Consider the following 5,138-nt stretch of genomic DNA (forward strand, 5'->3'; position numbering starts at 1 on the left):
CTACACCACCACCCCACCCGACACCATCCACCGCCACGACCCACCGTCTCACAACCACCGCCGCCGCCAACCCAACCGCCGCCGTAGCGTTTTTTGTTTTTTTTTTCGTTTTGATGTTATTTTTTATGTTTTGAGTTGTTTTTTTCATTCGTTATTTTTGTTGTGTTTTTTTCATTTGTTATTTTTGTTGTCTTTTATTTTGTTTATTCTTGTCTTTTTATCTATTTTCTCAATTCTCGCTTTTTTTTACATTTTTTTCTTAAGATTTTGGGTAAAATAAATCTCATATAATAAGTTAATTTTAATTTTTTGAAAAAATAACTTTATTATGTTGTTTTGTGGTGGTAGTTTGGTGGGCTAAAGTTATACAAAGAATGGACTAAAGTTATACAAAAATGGAATAAAGTTATACAAAAATGGACTAAAGTTATACAAATATGGACTAAAGTTATACAAAAATGGACTAAAGTTATACAAATATGGACTAAAGTTATACAAATATGGACTAAAGTTATATAAAAATGGACTAAAGTTATACAAATATGGACTAAACGTATAACTCCACTCAGTAAATGTATAACTTATACTCAGTAAATGTATATAACTCTAGTAACGATATGAGTAACTTCTACTCAATGAATGTATAACTCCAGTAGAAATGTGTGTAATTTTTGTATAACTTTAGTCAATTTTTTGTATAACTTTAGTCCAATTTTTGTATAACTTTAGTCCATATTTGTATAACTTTAGTCTATCTTTGTATAACTTTAGTCTATCTTTGTATAACTTTAGTCCATTTTTGTATAACTTTAGTCAATTTGAATTGATATAATTTTATGTATTACTTTAGTCCAAATTTGAATTGATATAAGTACTGTTTGTATAAATTTAGTCCATATTTGTATAACTTTAGTCAATTTTTGTATAACTTTAGTCCATATTTATATAACTTTAGTCTGTTTTTGTACAACTTTAGTCCATTTTTGTATAACTTTAGTCCATTTTGGTATAACTTTAGTCTTTTTTTTGTATAACTTTTAGTCATTTTCGATAAATTAGTTGGAATTTATATAATTTTATGTAACTTTAGTCCAATTTTTTGTATAACTTTAGTCCAAATCGGATAACTTTAGTCCAAAATCGTATAACTTTAGTCCAAAATAAATAAAATTATGTAACTTTAGGAATATAAATTCAGATTTGAACCAACACATAAGAAGATGATAGTAAAGTTACACATATCAAAATGTAATATAAGACATATTTGAAATAAAAAAATATAAAATAAGTAAATAACAATATAATAAGTAAATAACAACACATAACAAAATAGTATAAATTGTATAACTTTAATGTTTGAAGGGTATAACTTTAGTCGCAAATAGTATAACTTTAATGTTTTAAGTGTATAACTTTAGTCGTAAATAGTATAACTTTTATAAAAACCAAATAAAAAACGAAAAAAGAATCGAAAATAACGTAATCCATAATAACAAAAACAAGAGGAGATTGTTATTTCACATATAACCATTGAATATCTAAGAAAAAAACCCGAATATCTAAGAAAAAAACAAAATAACAAAAAAATAAACCAAATAACAATAAAAAGAGGAGATTGTTATTTCACATATAACCATTAAAGTTGTACATAATGTCATTGAAGTTAGGCATAATGAACATTAAAATTAACAAATAGACCTTAGAAAAAAATGCAATTTCACAAATCTAAAAAAAAAAAAACAAAACCAAATAGATATAAAAATTAAAATCAAGAAATCTGAAAAATTAAAATCAACAAATCTAAAAAACCAAAATTTAAAAAGATTTGAAAATAACAAAAATCAAAATTTAAGACTAGAAACTAAAAACATAAAGGATAAAAAAAAAAACAAAAAGAGTACATCATCATACAAGAGTACATCTTTTTTAGACAACTGTATACAAGAGTACATCATCATAACTTAATTTTCGACTGTCTTTAAATAAAAAAAAATCGAAAACGATAAAACAATAAAAACAGCAAAAACATAGAAAAGGCAAAGGTCCTCAGTACAAGAGTACATCATCATCAAATAAAAAAAAAAAAGACAAAACAAAAAAAACCCATCAAAAACCAGATCGGAATCGAAAACCAGCAAAAACAATCGAAAATAACAATCGAAAAGGAGGTGGGAGCAGGCGGTTGTCGTGCGGTTGATATTGGTGGTTGTGGGTGGTGACGCGTTCAGATCTGGACGTGGAGGAGATGTGGGGAGTGAGGAGGTTGTGGAGACGGCAGAAGTGGAGTGGTGGCGAGAGTGGGTGGTTGGTTGTGCGAGGCAGGTGGGTTGTTGGTTGTGCGGTTGTGGGGTGGTTCGTGGCAGGTGGTGGCGGCAGGAGGAGGAGGGAGGTTGTGGGGTCAGATGGAGGTCGTCGGTGGTGGTGTTAGCATGATGTGGTTGGGTTGGTGAGTCGGCATGATGCGGTGGTTTGGAGGTGATGAAGGCGGCGGTTTGGAGGTCGGAATTGGTGGCTGTTCTGGGTTTGGTTTTTTTTTTTTAGTTTGTTTTGAATTGGTTTTTTTTTAGAGAGGATGGGAGAAAAATGAGAGAGAATGAGTGAATGAGAGAGAAGTGAAAGAGTGAATTATGAGGAAGTGAGAAGGGAGATTAGAATGGTGAAGAGTTATACAAGATTAGAAGAAGTTGTACAAGATTAGGGAGGGAGATTAGGGAGGGAGATTTATGACCATCCATTGAGATGCAATCTCATCCATCCATTCCCTTCATCCAAAGGCTCCTATATGGACTTAGGGACTCATATGATATGAGGGACTTACTAAAACCCTTTCTGTATATATATATATATATATATATATATATATATATATATATATATATATATATATATATATATATATATATATATATATAGAGAGAGAGAGAGAGAGAGAGAGAGAGAGAGAGAGTGAGCATCCGATGAGTCCAGCATCCTAGGTGAGTCCGTCCTATTAATCTCAACCATTGGATCTAAAGATTCAAAGGCTCTCGTTCAGCCACGTCGCCCCAAAATAATATGCGCGTCTAATAAAAGGAAACCTCTTGGTTACATGTCTCATTATAATCTGATTTTTTTTCTATTTCTAAAAACCATCTCTTTCTCTCTCTTTCTCTCTCTCTCCCCTAGTCAATGAAAACACCAATTATTCAACAGGAAAAGCAAGCGCACATCAATTTCTTCGAAGTAAATATTAAAAGCTTTTCTTTTAAAAAAAAATTCCATAATCCAGTGAAATTACAATATCCGATTTTTCACATAATGAAGAGGTATCAATCGCTCACCATTTTCATTATATTTTTAAAAAAATTTGTTTTGATTGATGTTGCCGCACGTTATTGTTGTTGTTGTTGTTGATTATATTGATTGAAATGAAAAAATTATTAATTGATTTAGGGTTAATATATTGTTAACACTGAGTAATTGATTTTCACCAAAAAAAATTAGGTTTAGTTTGAATGTTGTTATTATAGATCTAGAATTATATAAATAAACTGTCAATTGATTGTATGTTCTAGATCTAGAACTAATTCTCGTTTCATACTGTTGTTGTTGTTGTTGTTGTTGTTGTTGTTGTTGTTGCTGTTGCTGTTGCTGTTGTTGTCGATTTTATGTGTTCCAACTATTTGTGCGAAAAAAATTAGGGTTAAGACATGATAAAATTTAGTAATAATGTTCGTTTTATTTTGTGCTTGTTAAATTACGATTTATTAAATTAGCTTTCATAAAAGACTCGACACCTATTACTGTAACATTATTGTTACTGTTACATTTGCATTGTAACATTATTACTGTAACATTGTTACTGTAACATTATTACTGCATGCCATGATGTAGTTATTATTATGGAATCATTCGTTACCGTTGAACTGAATTTGAAATATTGTTACAACACTGTACATTTGATATTATGTGATTTAAACCAATTAAATTTGTTGGTATAACATTGTTATTAACTCATAAGAGATGTTGATCACTAATGGCGGATTATTGGCTTTCACATATATTTTAATTATTAATGGTCCAATGTTTTGTTTGGAATGTCGGGAAATTTGAAGAAGAAGGTTTTAGAAACGAACCAACATAAAACATGTCGGCAAAGAGACGAAGTATACAAAAAAGAGAAAGATACTGATAAATCAGTCATGAAGATATAATTGAAAAAGGAAACGTTATTGAAGTTGAAATGCTAATAGAGGCTTTTAACATTATGTGTGATTATGATGATACTTGTTGTAAACTTTTCACATTACTGTAACCGGGTATTGAAAATCATTTTAGCATATCAGGATCAGCTGGACTTGTCTGCATTCACTTGCCTTTTATTGTTGAAATAATTAAAGTTTGATTTTTTAACATTGTAGACGGGTTATTTTGATGAATGAATGATGTTACAGTAACACAATTACTGTATCATTGTTACTTTATTGATTAAGTGATGTTACAATAATACTTGTTACTTTGTTACTTTAAACATGGGACAAATTAATCTCTATCATTACATTTTGGAACTACATTATATACCGTCTTATATAATTAACAAACTAAATAATTATTATTGTAACATTGTTGTCATATTACTTTAATAAATCAATATTACAGTAACACTATTACAGTAATATTGGTCTATCTTTGTAAATTAAAAATGAAACGTAGATGTTACAGTAACTCTGTATTACTGTGATGTATGACTGATGTTATTGTAACACTATTACTGTTACATCTCGAGAATAAGGATTGGTTGTATCAGAATTAAGAGGAACGCACAAAGTTGTCTAATAAACGAAAACAACAAAGCAGTGTTGACCATACAATAAGTAACATTAGACTATACGGTCTGTTAGAAAAGTTGAAATACAATCATAAAGTAACTAGATAGGCTTATCATCCACTTTTTAGCAACGTTTTTGTATTGTTTAATTTCTCAAACCTTTTTTTTTAAATATGTTAGACATTCAAAACAAAACATTATTTAGAGAGAGATGGAGGGAATAAATTTGAATAATATTGTCTTCTTTCTTCTTGATGACTTTTAAACGAAGAATACGCCCAGTCTCTATTTTTCTTCCTTCTTTCTTGCACTGCTATATACCGTCTCTTTG

The sequence above is a fragment of the Silene latifolia genome, chromosome Y, assembly GCF_048544455.1.
Source record: "Silene latifolia isolate original U9 population chromosome Y, ASM4854445v1, whole genome shotgun sequence".
Classification (NCBI taxonomy): Eukaryota; Viridiplantae; Streptophyta; class Magnoliopsida; order Caryophyllales; family Caryophyllaceae; genus Silene; species Silene latifolia.